Raw genomic sequence first — 25,213 nt, 5'->3', positions numbered from 1 at the left:
AATTTAACACATGTGTCTTCCTTTGTTTCCAGCCTCCTCCAATAGAGGCAATAAGGTGGCTGGATTCAAATGTACGCATTTTTCATTGTTAGATTTGTACATAAACAAACTCATATTTTACACCTTTCATTAGACAAACATTTAGTTAGCTGTATATTTGCTGCGCAGAATGTCGGACCATTCAAAATTAAATGTTTGACCAAAACAATATCTAACTTTGTCTAATAGCACCTTTGCATAAAAGCTACAGCTCTGATATATCGGGGTGAACCCTTCATTACTGGGTCCAGCTTCCATAAATATATTACAATGGCTTGTTTTCTATCACTCTGTTTGTGTAAGAACTCCAGTTTCATGTTTCAAAAGACAACTTTTTCCTGGCAATATTATAATAAACGATAACAATACCCTGCGGTCTCATGGAGAGATGTCCATAAATCCAAACTATTCTTCTGCTTATACCACTGTACTTACAAGGAAAAGGGGCACATCATTTCACAATCCACACATTCTGCTTTGGATTTCAAAAATAAAAATAAATAAAAACAAAAGGATCAACAATCTGTGTGATGGACCACAAAGCATCAAAAACTATAAAACAACTGGCTGCAGGTGGCATCTATCCTAACAGAGTGTGTGGACTTGATGTGATGGGTCTGTTATATTTAAATTTTATTTATTATTACTCTCACATCATGGACCGCACATCAAGTTATTATCAAGAACCTTGAAATTTCATTTTTGTAGAAAAACTTCTTATGTATCCCATCCATCTTGGCTTTGTTAAATATTATAGCAGCTTTATTCCAAATAACAACCTCATCTTAATCTTTTTTTTTCTCTAAATAAGAGCTTATTGAATAAATGTAAAATTACAAAAATTGTTATCTTAATCTAAACTAATCCCATTTTTACAAATTTCCCCAATAACCTGGATTTCATTTCCAACCAAAGGTTGTCTAAACCAGTTTCAATGTATCTATATTACTGTTAAACTCATATTAGAAATGAATACTCATTATTACTTAATTTTACTTAATTTCCCTTTTTAAATGCACTGTTTCCACTATCAAAGGATATTCAATTTGTGTAATACACGGTTAAATGTAACCTTCATTTTACCATGTTTGGAAAACAGATTCAAAATAATTGTGATCACATTGTTTACCATTAGATTCGTTAACCCGGCACATTTTGTTATAAATGTTTTGTCTAAAAAACTGGAATTGGCATGGTGTCCTTCCAGCTTATCACTGACCACATTCTTTCAGGAGAGCACAAAGGAGGGGGTCACATCTGCATACATGACACACACAAGCAATAGAACTAAAGGTCCCAGCATTCGCACACACATACGCCAATATCTCTCTAAAATCGCTTACATTTTTCCCATTTGTACACAACACATGCATATCATTCTCTCACTTTCTTTTAACACTTTACTATTTCCCTGCCTAAATTCTGCATTCCTTATTTTGTTCAGATATCTTTTATATCTAGCTTCTATGATCAGACGGGCAGCCAAAGTCCTCATCCCATCTTCCCTCTCTGACAACATATAAAGTATTCTGTTTTAACTCTCATTTCTCTGTTTCTGACTCTAATAGTTGTAGTGCCTGACCCCAAATTCATCCCACAACTTAACACGAAAATGTCCCTTTCTGTGTAGTGTTAATGTCACCCTTGATCCATCCTGCTCACATAGATAGCTGTTTCTCTAGCTGTTTACTCTGCATGATTCTTAGTCCCTGTGGACCTTGGTAACCCAGTTACCCATTGTGGATCCCTGTCCACTTTAACCATTAATCTAGGGGCTCAGTATAGGCGGAACCGCACCTTTGGTTCATATATAGCGCTCCTCTTGTGCTGGGCATTTTTGAGGGTCTCTTACCCTTCATTCCCTTACTTAATTCAATGCCCATAATGACTGGCCAGTCTTCTCTCTTCTCTACGTGTGCCTATACCCTCTTGCCTCTAAACTACTTTATCTAGCAGATTTACTACATATACCTGTGAACAGCACTATTCTTCCCTTTCTTATCTATAACACTCCAATGGACAATAGACAGGGACAACATAACATATAACCACCAATCAATACAGTTCGATTAAGGGGAGTAAAATAGGTACCCTTTGTCCCGAAAATGCCTTACCGATCAAGAAAGTCTGATAACTCAAATGTAAGCAAAAGGCTTACCTCAGCCGGCTGATTATCAGAAATTCCCGGATCTTCTCAAGCTCCTCGTTTCGGATACTCAGGGTCACCTGGAATCCCCTCCTAAGGCAAAGCTCGCCATGCTGACTCGGTTAAATTGATGATAGGCAACTCCTATCCTCATATTGATTAGTGGTTCCAAATTAATAATAACTACTGCAGTAGGGAACAGACACAAAAGATACGCTCAGCATCTTTCCAAATAACTGTTCTGCTTTATTATGACGCAATTGAAGGTTTTTATGCACATGATTACGTAGGTATCACATTAATATTACAATTGTACATTTATGGTAACAAGGGGCGTTACATAGACAGGCTTATTCTAATCAGGACTCAAAAGAATGTAAACATTTACTGAAAACATTATTAGTGCTGTGTGCACAGTGAGGGCAGTGTGCAATACATATAAAATACAATACAATTATATACAGAACTTACAAATTTCCATTACATCCTTGATTTAGAACAATGTCCCTCTGTCCCTCTTTCCTCCTCTAATCTATACAGTTGTATGTAAAATGCACTATTTATCATTCAAAAAGTGTTTCCCAGTGCTAAACCCTTCATCTAATTTCTAAATTGCTGCATTTGTAAATTTTAAAAGCCAATATAAAAGGAATAGTAGTGGTAAAAAAAAGCACTTGTGGGTTTAACCAATCATTTTTCTTTTGTATAATTCTCCTTTAAGGGGGCGTGGCAGAGGGTGTGTCTGATGCCTACATACTTTTGCTAATAGGTGTCCCTCATTCCCATCTCAAAAAGTTGGTAGGTATGTGTAGGTAGTGGGAGTGTAACCCTTTACTCTAAATTAAGAGAGCCTCCATCTTGGTGCAAATCTTGAACAAATTAAAATTGGATATGCCGGGAGGTAGCCCAATCTTTGTTATGTGTACAGACACACTAGAAGTCCAACACAGAAGTTGAAGGCCTCCATCTGGGGCATACCTACAGGGGTCACAGGGATCTCAACTCTGACCCTCCTCATGCTGCAGGGGCCCATGAAGGCCCCCCTGTATGCCTGGATAGGCATGGAGTGGTTGGGCACCTGCCTATAGGGAATCAATCTCTCAATTTCCCTCCTGCATTTTACTCCTGCAGCCGCTGAACGTCTATGGCAGTGTTTCTCAATCTTTTTTTCAGTCAAGGCACCCTTTAAAATATATGGAAAAACAAACAAGGCTGCTATACAGGTGCCTGGCATCCTCCTTATCCACTTCAGCCCCCAGAAGATTTTACCCCCTTCCTGACCAGAGCACTTTTTTCAGTTTGGCACTGCGTTGCTTTAACTGACAATTGTGCGGTCATGCAATGCTGTACCCAATCAAAATTTGCGTCCTTTTTTCCCAGAAATAGAGCTTTCTTTTGGTAGTATTTGATCAGCTCTGCGGTTTTTATTCTTTGTGCTATAAACAAAAAAAGAGTAATCATTTTGAAAAAAAAAAACTATATTTTTTACTTTTTGCTATAATGAATAAACTATTTAGGCCAATATGTATTCTTCTACATATTTTTGGTAAAAAAAACGCAATAAGCGTATATTTATTGGTTTGCGCAAAATTTATAGCGTCTACAAACTATGGGAAAGATTTATGGCATTTTTATGGTGTTTTTATTTATTTTTATTTTTTTAATGGTGTAATGGCGGTGATCTGCGATTTTTAGTGTTATTGTGACATTACGACGGACAGATCGGAGAATTTTCACACATTTTTGGGACCACTGACATTTATACGATCAGTGCTATAAATATGCACCGATTACTGTATAAATGTCACTGGCAGGGAAGGGGTTAACACTAGGGGGCAATCAAGGGGTTAACTGTGTGTTAACTGTGTGTTCCCTCACTGTGGACTTCTAACTATGTGGGGATGGGACTAACTAGGAGAGATGACAGATCACTGTCCCTACTTTGTAGGAACACATGATCTGTCTTCTCTCCTCTGACAGCTCAGGGATTTGTGTGTCTACACCCACAAGTCCCCGTGCTGGCTCTGGTGCGCGCAATTGCGCCCGCTGGCCACGCGCATCGGGTCCCCCGCTGTGCAGCGAGCACGCACGCTGGCCTCCAGTGTGTTCCAGCACCAATTCCAACAACGTATAACTAGTCAACGTATTACTAGCTTTCAGCAGCACAGGTGGAGAGGAGGAGGAGCCGGATGTGGGTGGGGTCGGGTCAGAGCTGAGCCTGGGCTGCTGGGTGTCCCTCACACCATGATGCCTGCTAAAACAGGCCCGTGGACCATGCATTAGTCTCTGGCCGCCCCCCCCCCCCTTCACCCCTGTCCGAACGGCGTTGTCGGTTCCGGCGGTCTCAGCTCCCGGTCTCTCGTCCTTGGGCTCCAACGGAGGAGGGTGGAAACGGGGGGAGCGGTGCCCTGACTCCTTAGTTACAGCGGCCGCTGCAGACAGGATTTTGGACGGCTCCACTGAACCTCCGCAAACGGGGGAGAGGAGGGGAGAGGAGAGGAGACATGCACGGTCCATTACCCATCAGAACCTAATGGGACGGCTCGCCGGGATCGAGGGGGAGAGGAGGGATTGAGAGTAGCAGAGAGTGATAACCCGATACAGAACCTAATACAGAAGCTTGATGGTAAAGTCAAAGAAATCGCATGGAACAGGCGCATGCCCTAGGAGAGAAGAAAGTGGGTAAGACTCTGGTTCTTTTAGCTGCCTGAAGATGGGTAAGTGATGCATTAAATCACTTGTTGCTAAAGTGCAAGGATACCTGCTCATATTGTGTCAGTTACTGCGACTTTCCACTTGCGACTATATCGCATCAAAGTAGCATCAAGTATAACATCATTCCCTACACTAATCTTGGTCTGCTGTTGTATTTAAGATGGCTAAGTGAGGCCTCGGACTATTTCCAACATTGCTAATCTGCCAAGCTGTATAGAAACATTGCCTTATATGTGTCTTTATATTGCCTTATTAGTATACGTGACTCTACCATAACAAGACTCCTCTCTCATATGAAACTATTTCATACTAATAAGCTGGTTTATATCGGTGCTGGGGGGTGGGTAAGGGACGCAAAGAAGTACTCTCAGTAGTGTCTATCTACATGGATACTGCACACTTCTGTTTGACCAGTACACCGCTGCACCTGCATATGCGACTTTGCTGCAACTTGAGATCACAAATACACAATATCTCACTATAACAATAGGCTGACTTATTCCTGTGTCGGAAGTTGGGTGTATGATATAGCGGACTAATCCCATTGATGTAAGCAGTATGGAAATAATCGCATTCTAGGGGACTGCCGTACTGATCCACATACAAAAGTGACTGTAGTATAATAATATATCGCTAAAATATAACACTATAAGTGGAGTAAATACTACGGTGCAACGAATTAAATATTTTGGGGGAACAAGGTAATCCCCAGTGCCATAGGGAAAGTCAGAAAACACACCACACATAATAGAGGAGGAACCACTAACCAGGTATAGGTAGAAAAAATGAGAGGAAGATCAACAAAAGGACCTGCAAATCCACCCAGAACAAGTGCAAGCCCGGGAACCATCAGAAAATATATGATGAATGAAAGTAACAAAGAAAGTAATTCAACAGGTGCAAAGAATAAAACGCCAGATCGAACGGCTAAAATGGGTACAAGAAAACAAATGGCGGAGATGGATTCAAGACCCCCCAGTAACGAGGTAGAAGTAGAAACTGCAGAAGAAATCCAGCAGGCAAACCAGCTCCCTACCAAGGGAGAAATCGCTGAAATGTTTGCAAAACTGGAGGCCTCAATCAGAGGTGAGATCAGCGCTGTAAATGAGAACATGAGCCACCTATTAACCAGAGTGGAGGAAGTTGAAACAACAGTGGACAAACAAGGAGAAGAAATAAGAAAATTGAGACAGCAGATAGAAGTGCTGCAGAAGGAACAGAGGTATATAAGGTACAAAATGGAAGACCAAGAAAATCGCAGCAGAAGAAAAAACCTCCGGATTAGAGGCCTCCCGGAAGCGCATGGTGAAAAAGAAAACCTACAGGAAAAAATGGAGGAAATTTTCAAAGATTTGAAGAGCCCTTGCAATATCAGCGGTAATTTAAACCTAGACAGAGTCCATCGAATTAGGAAACCAGCCGAAATTAGGGGAGACACTCCGCGGGATGTAATAGTGCGATTCCATAGCTTCCGGGACAAAGAACAGATTAGCATGAATTTAAGGAGAAACCCACAGGTGAAGTACGGTGAAACAAATTTACACATCTTCCAGGACCTAGCCGCAGAAACTCTAAGCAGAAGAAGAATTTTGAAGCCATTACTAGCTGCCTTAAAGGCGAACGAGGTCCAATACTCCTGGGGCTTCCCTGCCAATCTTACTGGACGTAAGGACGGCCGAAAGGCGGTGCTGAGATTTCCGGAGGAGACCCAGAATTTCTGCGATCGACTTGGAATCCCAGTAATGGAGATCCCGGGGTGGTGGGAGAAAAGCGGAAGTCAGGAACACTTAGGGGACCCTGTCACTTGGAAACCAATACTAATGACAAAAGAACACAGGGACTGAAAGAGGCCTCGAATGTTAAAAGTGATTGAAAATGGATTTGTCTTTCTCTCTCTCTCTCTCTCTTCCCTCTTTGTTTCTCTCTCTATACGATCTATTGTCGGTGGGGGCGGGGGGGGGGGGGGTGGGTGGAGGGTGTGTGGGAGGGATGGCTGGGATTACACCCAGGGGGAAGCTCTTGGCCAGAATAGACCCTCCTCTGAGCTCAACCTCTGGGGAGTAAACCGTGTGGCCAGGTGGAGTGGGTAGGCCAGGGTTTCTTTTTTCTTCATTCAGGGGGCTCATGTGGCACCCCAATACTCCCCCCAACTTGATGGGAAAGGGGAAAAGGCGAGGGGCTGGGCGGGAGGGATTTGGGGGGAGGGAGGTGGGTGGGCAGGAGGAGGGGGGGGGATGGGGGGGGAGGGTACACGGGTGGAGAGGGAGGAGGGGGGTTGAGGGAGGGGGGGTGGGGGGGTTAAGGGTAGGACGAGACCAATCCAATCCTTGGTGGATCCGACTATTCAGCCAGGAGGGGCTACGTAAAGGTGTAAATGGGGCTAAAATAACAGGATGGCTGGGATAAATATAGTCACATATAATGTGAGGGGCATCAACTCCCCCATAAAATGTGCGAACATAATGGGAGAATTGAGATCCCTGAAAGCAGAGGTGGTCCTCCTTCAGGAGACCCACCTATACCTAGGCAAAAGCAAGAGAATAGCTACAAGCGAGTTTCCGTACTGGATCTATGGAGACTCCCCGATAAGAGGGGCAAAAGGAGTGGCGATTGGTTTTGCAAAGGGAGTTGGGTTCACAATAGAGGAGAGAGTAATTGACCCGGAGGGTCGCTTCTTGTTCATAAGAGGTAGCTTGAAAGGGATGGAATGTTCCCTGGCAAATATCTACTGCCCAAATAATAACCAAGCAAGGTTCCTAGTGGGAATCTTGGCAAAGTTTGAAACCTTTAAGAGAGGTAGGGCCATTATCGCAGGAGACTTCAATATATGTTTAGAGCCAGGTAAAGACAGTACGTCGCGTGCTCGGGGGTCCGAAGGCAAGTGGATGAAAAAACTCAGGAAAAAACTGCGTCATTAGCAGCTGGTAGATATATGGAGGATGCAACATCAGAACATAAGAGATTATACCTTCTATTCCCCCGTTCACGCGACATACTCTAGGCTGGACTTATTCTTCGTGGAGCATCGCTATGTGGAAGAGGTTGAGGGTACAAGCATAGGGCCAATGACGTTCTCGGACCACGCCCCGTTTAGCCTACAAATAAAATTAAGCAAGCATGAAACACGGAGCAGTAGCTGGATACTAAATGAGGACCTCCTACATGATGAAAAGATAGACAAACTTATTAAAGAAGAACTAGAATTTTACTTTAAAGTTAATACCGCTGAGGAAACATCAGAAACTATGGTCTGGGAGGCCCATAAAGCCTATATCAGAGGGATCATGATTAAGGCGGGGGTAGAGAAAAAGAGAAGCCAGGGAGAGACCTTTCGCGTGCTTCAGGAGGAAATCATTAAATTAGAGCAACATCATAAGAAAAAGGGGGATAGCGAAACACTGGCAAAACTATTTAGGAGCAGGGAGGCTATACGGCAGTTAATTGAACAGGAAAATAGGAAGAAGTATAACCTTGTTAAAAAAGAAAGGTATGTAGGCAGTAACCGACCTGGTAGACTCCTGGCAAAGATATTAAGTAAAAAAAAAAATAACAAATATATCGACAAGATAAGATTTAGAACAAACGAGATCCAATATAGGGATCCAGATATTGCAAGGACGTTCCAAGAATTCTACAGTGAGCTTTATTCCATAAATAGAAATGTAACAACTAAGGAGAGGGAACAAAAACAAGCGAAGATCAAAAATTACCTAAGTGAAGTGGGAATGACTAAATTATCGGAAAATGAGCATACCACACTGGAGTCCCCTATTACAGAGATTGAAGTTAGAAAGGCAATTAGAGAAACACAAGTAGGTAAGAGCCCAGGACCGGATGGGTTGACAGTGCTTTATTATAAAAAATACCAAGACTATCTAATCCCTAAACTGTGTGCCTATATGAACGACATAGGAGACAAGGGGGAAATGAGCAGAGAAGCCCTGGCAGCCAATATTACGGTTATTCAAAAAGAGGATAAGGATGCGACAGTTTGTTCAAACTATAGGCAAAAAAAAACAAAAAAAAAAAAACGTATTACTAGCTTTATTAAGGCCCAACATTCACATTCCAGGTACATCAAAACAAAAAATGTGCAACATCTTACAGTTTATTTTCTTTAGAAAGCAGCCACAGCCTCTGTCTGATAATTAACTGTAGGACTTTGCAAACTGTTTATTTTCATGCACCTGGAATATATTTAGCTGATTTAACTGACAGTTCAGTTGGGATTAAAGTATGATGGAAGTATGCTCTCATCTGGACAATGTGGGACAGGATTAAAGCAAATCTACAATCACAGCATATGCATTCATTTTATAACATCAGCCATATAAAGACAATAGTTATTTTTGAAAAATCCAATATAAGCTTACTTGAAAAATGTTCTTTCATGTTTTGAGTTCTGCTTGTGGGATAGGTGCAGCGTGATGGACAGTGAGCACACAGAGTCCATGCTCAACAATAGTATATTGCAGAGAGTTCAGTGACACACAAACAGGCCCGGCAGGGAGGCAACCCATCTGGAGCCACATACAGACTGTAACAGCACTGGGACAGTAGACTGAAGACCTGGAGATGCCTACAGCCTCTGCCTTGAGGAGAAGAATGCAGCCTGTCTGGTACAAAGCCAATGGGGAGGCTTCCTGGAGAGGTTGGCTTTTTTTTTCTGCCAGTACATACCTTATACAGCCAACTTCCTGCTTCCTGTCCGGTCATTAGCCTAGGCTTATGACATCATGCACAGCTCTCTCTCTCTCACTCTTGTGAGAGTTTGTCAGGAAGGGAGGGGGGATGAGTTATAAGAGGGCCAATGAGACCTGCAGAGCTAAAGGTGTGCCTCTGTGTGTCTGTGTAAATCCAGGAAGTGATCAGGCAGCAGCTTCAGCTGCCCACAGTTAAAATGGCTGCAGCCAGACTCAGTGGAGGGAGATTTTTGCAGCATATTTGGCAAGTACAGAAGAATCACGGTATATATATATATATATATATATATATATATATATATATCTGACAATTTTTGCTTCTAGCTATATGCATTGCTGTAAGGTTAATAAGTTGGTATATGGCGCCATCTAGCGGCCAAAATATAAAAGTACAGCACCTTTATATTTCATCACTTAGGAAGTGACATTGAAGTGTTTGATTGTTTACTTTTGGACATTAACTTGACCTACCCACAATGCCCATGAATCTCAGGAGAACTGAACTGCATTGTGGGAAGGATATAAAAGGCCTCGGAGTGGCCATCTTGGTCTCTTGTTCCTGGGACGCGTGGGTGTGTGTGTGTCCCACAGAGTTGCGGCCTACCCTGTGAAGGAGCGGAACAGCAGCCAGCAATCCTGTCTTAGATCACAGCGTGCTGGAGAAGCAGAGTGATCGTTCCGGAGACCCATGAAGGAGGTAACCGAGGACTCCTGGTCATCAGTGAAAGGAACAGCGTAACAGTGTGGCTGCAACTCCATACAGACTGAGAACTTGTGGAACGGAGACATCCATCTGTCTGGATCCAGTGCGGTGAGAGGGCTCACGCCCATAACTTTGCTTCACACTACACACACTTAGATTGTTTGCAAAGTGTTGCTGGGACTGATAGTCTCATGGAACAATTCAGTTGGAAAAGATCACACTTGCACAGACTTACAAATTGATTTCACTACCCAGGGATTGATGCTGGACATTTGTTCCCCTTGAGAAGGAGTATCCAATCAATTTACCTGATTCCAATTACTATTGTGCATCATCCTGCACCGTTCTATTGGTCACAAACCCTGTGGATTACAAGTATTGATTTTCTAGCTAGCAGAAGACAGAAAATAACAGGACAATTTCTTTCATTGCAAGGCCTTGCACTTAGTCATAAAAATAGAGTGACTGCATTGTCAAAGCAGGGGGAGCTCCCTAGTGTTTATATTGTGGGGTACTGATATTCCTGTGTCTTTGAACTTGCGACAGTGTGCTGGAGGTGGGAAGTTGTCCAGAGTTAAAGTGTTAACACTTTGAACATTGGTCCCACCTGGAGACGCACCAATAGGGGGTCTATTCAAGAAAACTATATATATATATATATATATATATATATATATATATATATATATATATATATATATATATATATATATATATATATATATATATATATGTGTGTATATGTACTAAGATGTGAATATTTGCTGTACTGTCGCTCTATGTTTGTGCGATAGTATAGTATAGTATAGTATAGTATAGAGGTATATATAGATATATAATTGTAATATATATATTGTGAGCTAGAATTTGTATCAGTATCATTACAACACTGCACTACAGCTGTGTCAAGGGGATTGAAACAAATCTATAAGGGGTGTAAGAGAGTAGAGAACAGGCCCGATCGAAAAAAAATTTTATTACAAATTATGAGAGCAGACTGCGGTTCCTCTTTAAAGACCAAGTCCTTTCTGACACTTTTTGTTTACATGAAAAAATTATTTGTTTTTGCTATAAAATTACTTTGAACCCCCAATCATAATATATATTTTTTAACAGATTAAAATGGTGGGTGTTGCAATTTTTTTCCACACAGAATTTGCGCAGCGATTTTCACAATTTTTTTGGGGAAAAAAATACACTTTTTTGAATTCTAATACATAAAAACACACTTTATTGCCCAAATGTTTGGTAAAAAAAGAGATGATCTTATGCTGAGTACATAGATACCAAACACGACATGCTTTAAAATTGTGCACACCCATGCAGTGGCGACAAACTACATACATTTTTAAAAGCCTTTAGAAGTCTTTACAGGTTACCACTTTAGATTCACAGAAGAGGTCTACTACTAGAATTACTGCACTCGATCTGATGTTCGCAGTGATACCTCACATGCATGGTGAAATTGCCGTTTACATACGATGCTTGCATTCTCCTTTGCGCGCGACAACGGGGGGGGCAGGGGTGCTTTATTTTATTTTCTATTATTTATTTTGCTTTTTTTTATTTTATTTTTACACTGTCCCTTTTCATTTTTTTTAAATCAATTTTATTGTTATCGAGGGGAATGTAAATATCCCCTATGATAGCAATAGGTAGTGACAGGTAATCTTTTTTGAAAAAATTGGGGTCTATTAGACCCTAGATCTCTCCTCTGCTCTTAAAGTATCTGATCACACCAAGATCGGTGTGATAAGATGCTTTCCCAATTTCCCAATGGCGCTGTTTATATCCAGCAAAACTGAAGTCATGGAATGCTCGTAGCTTCCGGTTTCTCATCAGAGATGATTGGAGCCATTATGGTCTCTGATCCTCTCTATGGTCAGCTAGCGGAACCACTAGACTAACACTAACTAACAATAACTGCCCCTAACGCTGTTTAGCCTCACAAGTGACATTAAAGGGGTTGTAAAGGTAACAATTTTTCACTTTAATGCATTCTATGCATTAAGGTGAAAAAACTACTAACCATACCGCCGTCCCCAGCCCCCCCGTTTTACTTATCTGACCCCTCGAAATTCGGCTGCTCGTTCACGTCCTCGATTCCGCTGCTCAGCCTGGCCGCTGATTGGCTACAGTGGATGGATTGGAAGCAGCGCAGCCATTGGCTCGCGCTGCTGTCAATCACATCCAATGACGCGGCGCGCTGGGGGGCGGGGCCGAGTGATACAGTGAGCGGCTATAGCCGCCGGCTGTATCACGGGAGCGCGCCCGCAATAACTAACCACCATGCGAGGGAGCTCGCATTAAGGTGGTTAATTATTGCGGGGAGGAGCTGAGACAGCCGCCGAGGGACCCCAGAAGAGCAGGTTCGGGGCCACTCTGTGCAGAACGAGCTGCACAGTGAAGGTAAGTATAACATGTTTGTTATTTTTAAAAAATAAAAAAAATACCTTTACAACCCCTTTAATACAGTGATCAGTAAAAAAATATGAACACTGCACTTGGTGACACTGTGACAGGGAATTAAAGGGATAGCGGGGGTTATCAGGGAGTGTAATATGTGCCTATGTGTCCTGGTGTCAAAATAGCAAAAATTAATTTGCTTATCATCACACAAGGTGGGATCGGCTCTAATCAGGTGCTTCAAAAAAAATACCCCGCCGCATTGGAATCCATGGTCGGCGGCCAGATGCATGGATAGGGAAGGCGGCACCCATGCGCCCTCCATGGACGGGCCACCACTGCCTGTGCCCTTAATAGACACAGGGTCACTTACACATAAGAGGGACATAGGGAGCTGAAACAAAGGTTTCCCAGTCCTCTCAAAAAGCCCCTGTCCCGGCTAGGTCTGTCACAGCCTGCACCAAGCAATACAAAATAAAATAAATGCCATGGGGTCCCCTCCAGTACATACCAGGTCCTTTGGGTCTGGTATGGATTTTAAGGGGAACACCATGGCAAAAAAAAAATGGCATGAGATCCACCCCCAAAATCCATACCAGACCCTTATCTAAGCATGCAGTCCAGCAAGTCAGGAAAGGGGGGGGGGGGGGGCGAGCGGGAACCTTCCTCCTGAACCATACCAGGCCAGATGCCCTCAACATGTGCCCCCCACCCCAAAGCACTCTGTCCTCTGGTTATGGAGGTCTGTGGGCAGGGGGGCTTATTGGAATCTGGAAGCTCCCTTTAACAAGTACATTTTACCCCTACTCATTCACCAAAAAAGTTTTAAAAAGTCTTTTAATAAAAAACAGAACTTTCTTGCCAGCAGAGCATTTTTTTTTCCGGGTCTGGCGATGGCGGTGGCATCATGATTGACAATGGATCTACATCGGTGAAATTTTTTTAAAATTATTTTAAATTTATAAATAAAGGACTTGTCAAAAACCTGTATGCTTTTAAAATTCATTTTTGACACTTTTTTGGTGATTGAATCGGGGTACAATGTACCCCATACTCATTCAAATGGGGGCCAGGATCTAGGGCCCCCCTTGTTAAAGGGAGCTTTCAGATTCCAATAAGCCCCCTGCCTGCAGACCCCCTAACCACAGCCCAGAGTTGTGGTAAAGAGGCCCTTGTTCCCTCACACTCCATGTTGAGTGCATGTGGCCTGGTATGATTTAGGAGGGGGGGGGCGCTCACCCACCCCCCCCCCTTTCTCGGTCTGACAGGCTGCATGCTCGAATAAGAATCTTATGGATTTGGGGGCGGACCCCACACTGTTGTTTTTTCATTTTGGCGTGGGGTTCCCCTTAAAATTGATACCAGACCCAAAGAGCCTGGTATGGATTAGGGAGGACCCCACACCATTTTTTTTAAACTTTTTTCTATTTCCAGCAATTTTTTTTCTATCTTTAGCTGCCAGCGGGGAAGTCCATTGACAGCTAATGACTTATCCGTTGTTAAGGACACAGCGGCCGGCTTCCTGGCCCCGCTTCTTAACAACAGCTATTCACTGTGCCCTGATTGGGCAAAGCTTTGCCCAATCAGGGCTTAGAATGCACTGTCTAGTGTGCAGTGCATTGTGGGGCACTCGGCGGGTGAAAGTTCTGCCAATCAGCCTGCAAATTTGTGTGTTCGCAGAACGGGCGAACAGGTAATGCACAACTCTACCCCCCCCCCACAAGTATTAAACAGGACCTGAATTGTGGAAGTTGTGCAAAAAGGCAAAGTACCCCTACTCATTCACAAAAAAAGTAAAGTAAAAAAACACACCACATTTTGACAAGTCCTTTATTACCACTTGTCCTCTGGAAGATTTAGCCCCCCGTTCATTACCAGGCCATTTTTTGCGATACGGCAATGCGTAAAGCAATTGTGACCATTGTGCGGTCATGCAACGCTGTACATAAATTCAATTTATAGCCTTTTTTCCCCACAAATAGAGATTTCTTTTGGTGGTATTTGATCACCATTGGTTTTTGTGTGGTTTTTTTTTGTGCTATTAACAAAAACAGACTTGCAATTTCAAAAAAAATATATATATATATTTTACTTTCTGCTATAAAACACATCCAATAAAAAAAAAACTCCCTCTGTCCCCGGGAGTTTTTGTGCTTGTGATAGAACCTCTGGCTATCCTCATCAGGTCCCAGGATGTGATTGGGGGACTACCGGTGGGCCCATTGACAGAGGAGCATTCTCTTTATGCTATTGATGCCCTCCTGTACCTCGCGGACGCATCTGACTCCCTGGCACCAGTCTTGGAAACTATAGATCTGTTTGGATCTTTATCAGGCATCTGGTTAAACTGGGCCAAATAGCTCCTATTTCTGCTGTCTCAGCTAGTCTCTACACCTACAATCCAGACCCCTCTGACATGGGTATCTAGGTTTCAGTATTTGTGGATTGAAGTCCAGAGAGATCACTCACTTTACCTGGTCGATAATGTTTACCCAATCCTCCAACAACTCTTAGATGTCAGACATGGAAGTCCCTTGCCAATCTCACCAGTCGGAAGGGTAAATCTCCTCAAAATGACATTCCTTCCTTAATACCCCTTCCTAAATACCTTTACATATTCCGTAATACTCCAGTTCCAATACCTGGTTCTTTTTTTATTAAATTAGACCAAATTGTAGTCCATTTCATCTGGGCAGGCTCCATTCCTAGAATTGCCAAAGCTACCTTACAGATGCCCTTGTCTCTCTGGGGGGTTGGAACTATCATGCTTCAGACACTACTACTGGGCAAGGCTTCACTTCCTGATTCCCTTACCGAAGATGCCTGTACCTCCACCCGGGAGCTGAGGGACATATCAGGTGAGGACATCGCGGGCGCCCTGGGCAGGTAAGTGTCCATATATTAAAAATCAGCAGCTGCAGTATTTGTAGCTGCTAACTTAATTTAGTTTTTTTTTCGGCGGAACTCTTTAACAACTGCCCACCGCACATATATTGCGGCAGGGAAGCTGCTCTGCACCAGATCACGTACCTAGTGTGGTTCAAATCCACAGTACCCACTGCTCATCTCCCACTGTGTAGAATCAGCAGTGGGTACAAGCAGACCGCTTGTACCCACTGCCACCGTCCACCGACCACCCGCTGATTACACAGGGCACAGGCAGAACGGCAATCTGCTTGTGCCAGGGTGCCTGTGAAACACATTAAAATGGCAGGAAAAGTTATTGATGGGATATATGTTCCAGGGCCATCTTAATAGCATCATGGGCCCCTGGTCAAAATAATGCACTGGGGCCCCTACCAGCCAGCCCTAATTTAAGCACCTACTCTCAAGAATTAAAGTATAAATAGTTAACAGAATTAAACATCTTTATTAGTACTGTCAAAAAATATATATTATAAATAATAAGACAACATGCCATAAATCAAAGACTAATCAATACAAAGGGCACGGTAAGTGGGGAGGCAGAAGGGCAAAGTACAGGTGAAAGGCAGGAGGGCACAGTACAGGTGGAGGTCAAAAGGGCACAGCGCTGGGATCCACAGGGCACAGCACAGGGGGCGGCAGAAGGGCACAATACTGGGATCAGGAGGGCACAGCACGAGGGGGGGTCAGAAGGGCAAAATACTGGGATCAGGAGGGCACAGTACAGGGGGAGGTCAGAAGGGCACAATACTGGGATCAGGAGGGCACAGTACAGGGGGAGGCAGGAGGGCATAGTACAGAGTGGGTCAGAAGGGCACAATACTGGGATTAGGAGAGCAGAGCACAGGGAGAGGCAGAAGGGCACAATACAGGGGGATTTTAGAATGGCACAATACTGGGCTCAGGAGGGCACAATACTGGGATCAGGAGGGCGCAGTACAGGGGGTCATAAGGGCACAGTACAGGGGAGGTCAGAAGAGCACAATACTGGGATCAGGAGGGCACAGTACAGGGGGAGGTCAGAAGGGCACAATACTGAGATCAGGAGGGCACAGTACAGGGGGAGGCAGGAAGGCATAGTACAGAGGGGGTCAGAAGGGCACAATACTGGGATCAGGAGAGCACAGCACAGGGAGAGGCAGAAGGGCACAGTACAGGGGGAGGCCAGAATGGCACAATACTGGGCTCAGGAGGGCACAGTACAGGGGGGGTAAGAAGAGCACAATACTGGGATCAGGAGGGCGCAGTAAAGGGGGGTCAGAAGGGCACAATACTGGGCTCAGGAGGGCAAAGTACAGGGGGGGGTCAGAAGGGCACAACACTGGGATCAGGAGGGCACAGTACAGGGGGAGGCAGGAGAGCATAGTACAGACGGGGTCAGAAGGGCACAATACTGGGCTCAGGAGGGCACAGTACAGGGGGGGTCAGAAGAGCACAATACTGGGATCAGGAGGGGGCAGTACAGGGGGGTCAGAAGGGCACAATACTGGGCTCAGGAGGGCACAGTACAGGGGGGTCAGAAGGGCACAGTACAGGGGGGGGTCAGAAGAGCACAATACTGAGATCAGGAGGGCACAGTACAGGGAGAGGCAGAAGGGCATAGTACAGAGGGGGTCAGGAGGGCACAGTACAGGGGGTCAAGAGGGCACAGTACAGGGGGAGATCAGAAGGGCACAATACTGGAATCAGGAGGGCACAGTATGGGGGGTCAGAAGGGCAAGGTAGAGAGGGGGCCAGAAGGGCACAATACTGGGCTCAGGAGGGCACAGTACAGGGATTAGGAGAGCACAGCACAGGGAGAGACAGAAGGGCACAGTACAGGGGGGAGGCCAGAATGGCACAATACTGAACTCAGGAGGGCACAGTACAGGGGGGGTCAGAAGAGCACAATACTGGGATCAGGAGGGCGCAGTACAGGGGGGTCAGAAGGGCACAATACTGGGCTCAGGAGGGCACAGTACAGGGGGGGTCAGAAGGGCACAGTACAGGGAAGTCAGAAGGGCACAGTACAGGGGGGTCAGAAGAGCACAATACTGAGATCAGGAGAGCACAGTACAGGGAGAGGCAGAAGGGCATAGTACAGAGGGGGTCAGAAGGGCACAATACTGGTATCAGGAGAGCACAGCACAGGGAGAGGCAGAAGGGCACAGTACAGGGGGAGGCCAGAATGGCACATTACTGGGCTCAGGAGGGCACAGTACAGGGGGGGGGGGGTCAGAAGAGCACAATACTGGGATCAGGAGGGTGCAGTACAGGAGGGTCAGAAGGGCACAATACTGGACTTAGGAGGGCACAGTACAGGGGGAGGCAGGAGGGCATAGTACAGAGTGGGTCAGAAGGGCACAATACTGGGATTAGGAGAGCAGAGCACAGGGAGAGGCAGAAGGGCACAATACAGGGGGATTTTAGAATGGCACAATACTGGGCTCAGGAGGGCACAATACTGGGATCAGGAGGGCGCAGTACAGGGGGTCATAAGGGCACAGTACAGGGGAGGTCAGAAGAGCACAATACTGGGATCAGGAGGGCACAGTACAGGGGGAGGTCAGAAGGGCACAATACTGAGATCAGGAGGGCACAGTACAGGGGGAGGCAGGAAGGCATAGTACAGAGGGGGTCAGAAGGGCACAATACTGGGATCAGGAGAGCACAGCACAGGGAGAGGCAGAAGGGCACAGTACAGGGGGAGGCCAGAATGGCACAATACTGGGCTCAGGAGGGCACAGTACAGGGGGGGTAAGAAGAGCACAATACTGGGATCAGGAGGGCGCAGTAAAGGGGGGTCAGAAGGGCACAATACTGGGCTCAGGAGGGCAAAGTACAGGGGGGGGTCAGAAGGGCACAACACTGGGATCAGGAGGGCACAGTACAGGGGGAGGCAGGAGAGCATAGTACAGACGGGGTCAGAAGGGCACAATACTGGGCTCAGGAGGGCACAGTACAGGGGGGGTCAGAAGAGCACAATACTGGGATCAGGAGGGGGCAGTACAGGGGGGTCAGAAGGGCACAATACTGGGCTCAGGAGGGCACAGTACAGGGGGGTCAGAAGGGCACAGTACAGGGGGGGGTCAGAAGAGCACAATACTGAGATCAGGAGGGCACAGTACAGGGAGAGGCAGAAGGGCATAGTACAGAGGGGGTCAGGAGGGCACAGTACAGGGGGTCAAGAGGGCACAGTACAGGGGGAGATCAGAAGGGCACAATACTGGAATCAGGAGGGCACAGTATGGGGGGTCAGAAGGGCAAGGTAGAGAGGGGGCCAGAAGGGCACAATACTGGGCTCAGGAGGGCACAGTACAGGGATTAGGAGAGCACAGCACAGGGAGAGACAGAAGGGCACAGTACAGGGGGGAGGCCAGAATGGCACAATACTGAACTCAGGAGGGCACAGTACAGGGGGGGTCAGAAGAGCACAATACTGGGATCAGGAGGGCGCAGTACAGGGGGGTCAGAAGGGCACAATACTGGGCTCAGGAGGGCACAGTACAGGGGGGGTCAGAAGGGCACAGTACAGGGAAGTCAGAAGGGCACAGTACAGGGGGGTCAGAAGAGCACAATACTGAGATCAGGAGAGCACAGTACAGGGAGAGGCAGAAGGGCATAGTACAGAGGGGGTCAGAAGGGCACAATACTGGTATCAGGAGAGCACAGCACAGGGAGAGGCAGAAGGGCACAGTACAGGGGGAGGCCAGAATGGCACATTACTGGGCTCAGGAGGGCACAGTACAGGGGGGGGGGGGTCAGAAGAGCACAATACTGGGATCAGGAGGGTGCAGTACAGGAGGGTCAGAAGGGCACAATACTGGACTTAGGAGGGCACAGTACAGGGGGAGACAGAAGGGCACAGTACAGAGGGGGCAGAAGGGCACAATACTGGGCTCAGGAGGGCACAGTACAGGAGGTCAGAAGAACAGACTACTGGGATCAGGAGGGCGCAGTACAGGGGGGTCAGAAGGGCACAATACTGGGATTAGGAGGGCACAGGGGGAGGCAGAAGGGCACAGTACAGAGGGGGTCATAATGGCACAATACTGGGATTAGGAGGGCACAGTACAGGGAGAGGCAGAAGGGCACAGTAAAGGGAGAGGCCAGAAGGGCACAATACTGGGCTCTGTTGGGCACAGTACAGGGGGAGGTCAGAAGGGCACAATACTGGGATCAGGAGGGCACAGAACAGGGGGGGGCAGAAGGGCACAATACTGGGATCAGAAGGGCACAGTACAGGGGGAGGCAGAAGGGCACAGTGCAGGGGGATCAGAAGGGCACAGTACTGGGATCAGGAGGGCAGAGCACATTGGGAGGCAGAAGGGCACAGTACAGGGGGGTCAGAAGGGCACAGTACAGGGGAGGGGGTCAGAAGAGCACAATACTGGGATCAGGAGGGCACAGTACAGGGGGAGGCAGAAGGGCACAGTACAGAGGGGGTCATAATGGCACAATACTGGGATTAGGAGGGCACAGTACAGGGAGAGGCAGAAGGGCACAGTACAGGGAGAGGCCAGAAGGGCACAATACTGGGCTCAGTTGGGCACAGTACAGGGGGAGGTCAGAAGGGCACAATACTGGGATCAGGAGGGCACAGTATGGGGGGTCAGAAGGGCACAGTACAGGGGGGTCAGAAGAGCATAATACTGGGATCGGGAGGGTACCATACAGGGGGAGGCAGAAGGGCACAGTGCAGGGGGATCAGAAGGGCACAGCACTGGGATCAGGAGGGCACAGCACAGTTGGAAGCAGAAGGGAACAGTACAGGGGAGACAGAAAAGCACAATACTGGGATCAGGAGGGCACAGTACAGGGGAGGCAGAAGGGCACAGTACAGAGGGGGTCAGAAGGGCACAATACTGGGATCAAGAGGGCACAGTATAGGGGGAGGCCAGAAGAGCACAATACTGGGATCAGGAGTGTGTAGTACAGAGGGGGTCAGAAGGGCACCATTCTGGGCTCAGGGGGGAACAGTGCAGGGGGTTCAGAAGAGCACAATACTGGGATCAGTAGGGCACAGCCCGGGGGGGCAGAAGAGCACAATACTGGGATCAGGAGGGCACAGTACAGGGGGAGGCAGAAGGGCATAGTACAGAGGGGGGCAGAAGGGCTCAATACTGGGATAAGGAGAGCACAGCACAGGGAGAGGCAGAAGGGTACAGTACAGGGGGAGGCCAGAATGGCACAATACTGGGCTCAGGAGGGCACAGTACAGGGGGGTCAGAAGAGCACAATACTGGGATCAGTAGGGCACAGTACAGGGGGGTCAGAAGGGCACAATACTGGGCTCAGAAGGGCACAGTATAGGGGGTCAAGAGGGCACAGTACAGGATGGAGGTCAGAAGGGCACAATACTGGAATCAGGAGGGCATAGTACGGGGGGGTCAGAAGGGCACAGTACAGAGGCCGTCAGAAGGGCACAATACTGGGATCAGGAAGGCACAGTACTGGGAGAGGCAGAAGAGTACAGTACAGGGAGAGGCCAGAAGGGCACAATACTGGGCTCAGGTGGGCACAGTACAGGAGGGTCAGAAGAACACACTACTGGGATCAGGAAGGCACAGAACAGGGGGGGACAGAAGGGCACAATACTGGGATCAGGAGGGCACAGTACAGGGGGAGGCAGAAGGGCACAGTGCAGGGGGATCAGAAGGGCACAGTACTGGGATCAGGAGGGCAGAGCACATTGGGAGGCAGAAGGGCACAGTACAGGGGGGTCAGAAGGGCACAGTACAGGGGAGGGGGTCAGAAGAGCACAATACTGGGATCAGGAGGGCACAGTACAGGGGGAGGTCAGAATGGCACAATACTGGGTTTAGTAGGGCACAGTATGGGGGGGTCAAAAGGGCAAAATACTGGGATTAGGAGGGCACAGGAGGGGTCAAAAAGGCACAATACTGGGATCAGGAGGGCACAGAACAGGGGGTGGGCATAAGGGCACAATACTGGGATCACGAGGGCACAGTACAGGGGGAGGCAGAAGGGCACAGTACAGGGGGATCAGAAGGGCACAGTGCTGGGATCAGAATGGCACAGCACAGGGGGTGGCAGAAGGACACAATACTGGGATAAGGAGGGCACAGCACGGGGGAGTCAGAAGGGCACAATACTGGGCTCAGGAGGGCACAGTACAAGGGGGGGCAGAAGAGTACAATACTGAGATCAGGAGGGCACAGTAAGGGGGGAGCAGAAGGGCATAGTACAGAGGGGGTCAAAAGGGCAAAATACTGGGATCAGGAGAGCACAGCACAGGGAGAGGCAGCAAGGCACAGTACAGGGGGAGGCCAGAATGGCACAATACTGGGCTCAGGAGGGCACAGTACAGGGATTAGGAGAACACAGCACAGGGAGAGGCAGAAGGGCACAGGACAGTGGGAGGCCAGAATGTCACAATACTGGGCTCAGGAGGGCACAGTACAGGGATTATGAGAGCACAGCACAGGGAGAGGCAGAAGGGCACAGTACAGGGGGGGTCAGAAGAGCACAATACTGAGATCAGGAGGGCACAGTACAGGGGGAAGCAGAAGGGCATAGTACTGAGGGGGTCAGAAGGGCACAATACTGGGATCAGGAGAGCACAGCACAGGGAGAGGCAGAAGGGCACAGTACAGGGAGAGGCCAGAATGGCACAATACTGGGATCAGGAGGGCACAGAACAGGGGGTGGGCATAAGGGCACAATACTGGGATCACGAGGGCACAGTACAGGGGGAGGCAGAAGGGCACAGTACAGGGGGATCAGAAGGGCACAGCGCTGGGATCAGAATGGCACAGCACAGGGGGTGGCAGAAGGGCACAATACTGGGATAAGGAGGGCACAGCACGGGGGAGTCAGAAGGGCACAATACTGGGCTCAGGAGGGCACAGTACAAGGGGGGGCAGAAGAGTACAATACTGAGATCAGGAGGGCACAGTAAGGGGGGAGCAGAAGGGCATAGTACAGAGGGGGTCAAAAGGGCAAAATACTGGGATCAGGAGAGCACAGCACAGGGAGAGGCAGCAGGGCACAGTACAGGGGGAGGCCAGAATGGCACAATACTGGGCTCAGGAGGGCACAGTACAGGGATTAGGAGAACACAGCACAGGGAGAGGCAGAAGGGCACAGGACAGTGGGAGGCCAGAATGTCACAATACTGGGCTCAGGAGGGCACAGTACAGGGATTAGGAGAGCACAGGGAGAGGCAGAAGGGCACAGTACAGGGGGGGTCAGAAGAGCACAATACTGAGATCAGGAGGGCACAGTACAGGGGGAAGCAGAAGGGCATAGTACTGAGGGGGTCAGAAGGGCACAATACTGGGATCAGGAGAGCACAGCACAGGGAGAGGCAGAAGGGCACAGTACAGGGAGAGGCCAGAATGGCACAATACTGGGCTCAGGAGGGCACAGTACGAGGGGGTCAGAAGGGCACAGTACATATATATATATAGTGCAATTCAAAGCAATTGAAAGCCTTGGCCGCATCTAATGAAAGGACAGCTCTATTCCCTCCGTTCTCTATTGGAAGTTGCATATTTAAGTACACCCACCTTATATTCACACTTGTAGATCTCTTCTTTATAAAACCAGTTTGGTCTGGATGTATCACTTTGGAAATTATTCTATTCAGCCTTGTTGCCAAGGCTTTTGCCAAGATCTTCACGCCTGAGCACAGGAGTGATATAGGCCTATATGAGGACACATCAAGCGGGTTTTTCCCTTATTTCAATAATACAATTATTGTGGCTTCTGTCATAGATATGAGTATTTTCCCTTCCTCCGTAGCCCCATTGTATACCTCCACGAGTATAGGGAGCAATACTTCCCTGTGCCTCTTAAATATTTCTATGGACAAGCCATCAGGACCCGGAGCTTTCTGGTTTGCCATATCTGCGATTACCCTTTGGATCTCTTCCAACGTCAACGGGGCTTCCAATTCTTCTCTATCCTCTCTTGATAGAGGGTTTATTTCCAGTTTTTCAAAAAAATCCCACATACCCCCCTCTACGTTATTTGTGGGGCGCTATACAGGTTTTCATAATATTTTTTAATTTTCCCTTCCTTGTCCCAAATTGCTGGTATAGTGGTTAAGGGGCTGTTTGCCTTAGCTATCAGGGGCAGGGTTCTTCCAACTTGCTCTTCTTCCCCAAAAAAGCTCTGTCTCTGGAACATTCTTTTTTTTTACGTTTTCTCCAAAACTACTTTCCTATATTCTTCTTGTCTCTGTACCCATTTTCCATAGCTGGCTAGGTTCGGTTACTCCACATACCAGGCTTCAGCTCCTCTCACCCTCACTCTTGCTTTGATTTCCTTAGCCTGTGATTGTTTCGTAACATAAGAGATTTTCTGTATCAGTATACCCCAAAGAAAGGCCTTCAGGGAGTCCCATTTTATACCCAGTGGGGCTGAACCTGAGTTTAGGTGTATAAATTCCACCCAGCTGGCTGCAATTGTCCCAGCGTCTTCAATTATTTCGAGCCAGAAGGGGTTTACTTTCCAGTCACCTCTACTATAACTCATCCCTGTTTTTATTGAAAAAACTACTGGCGAGTGGTCTGAAATCCCTCTTGGCTCATAATCTACCTTCTCCAATAGATTCAAGGCTTCCTCATTGCGCAACACAAGGTCAATTCTGGACAACGTGGCATGTGTCCTAGAGTGACACGAATATTGTCTTTCTACCGGATGCCACCTCCTCCAGACATCCACCAGCCCTATCTCCTCACAATATTGGAGGAGCGGGCCACTAGATACCCCACTGTTCATAGTCCTTGGTGGGAACTTATCTATATTATTATTCATTGTCATATTAAAATCACCTGCCACTATTACCGGCACACCAGGTTTGTCTGCTATGAATCTTATTACATCGCACATGATTTCTGTACTGAATGGAGGAGGAATATAAACATTGGCTAATACACATTCTCTACTTTCAATTGCGCAAAAAAGAAAAATGTACCATCCGTTCTCATCTACCTTACTTTGTCTGCAGGAGAAAACCAATCCCGAATTTATCAATGTACTCACACCTCTTGAATAGGAGGTATGGGTGGAATGGTACTGCACCTGGTAATTCCTATGCCTTAAAGCACTAGTTGTACCTTTCTCAAGATGTGTCTCCTGCAGACAGAGTATTTTAAATCCACCTGTACCAGCCATAGAAAAAATTGCCTGTTTTTTAGACATATCCCTTACCCCCCGCACATAACATGAACATATCTTTTTTTTTATAATTAAATTTTTATTCATTTTCACAGTAATACAAAAATGTATAACACATATTATCAATACAGAGTTGGTACAATACTGATAGTCATTTTTCATAATTTCACAATTTAATTCGTTCAATTAACTGTATATATAATATATACAGTTATATATATACGGCTGTCAGGTCCGTCCCTCTATCCTGGTCACCCCCTTGGGAACTAACTGCGACCAGGCCAGGGTGCCATCCAAAGAAAGGAGAATTTCTTACTTCATTGATTATCACAAACAGTACTTCTATTTTTGGGTGTACATGTAAAGTAGTAGTATGTATTTCCAACATCTTTCTTTTGTGTTAAAAGAGAATAATGGGAGAATAAACTTGGAGGTGGGGTAGAAATAAAA

The sequence above is a fragment of the Aquarana catesbeiana genome, linkage group LG01 (genome assembly GCF_042186555.1).
Source record: "Aquarana catesbeiana isolate 2022-GZ linkage group LG01, ASM4218655v1, whole genome shotgun sequence".
NCBI lineage: Eukaryota > Metazoa > Chordata > Amphibia > Anura > Ranidae > Aquarana > Aquarana catesbeiana.
This window is presented reverse-complemented; position numbering follows the sequence as displayed.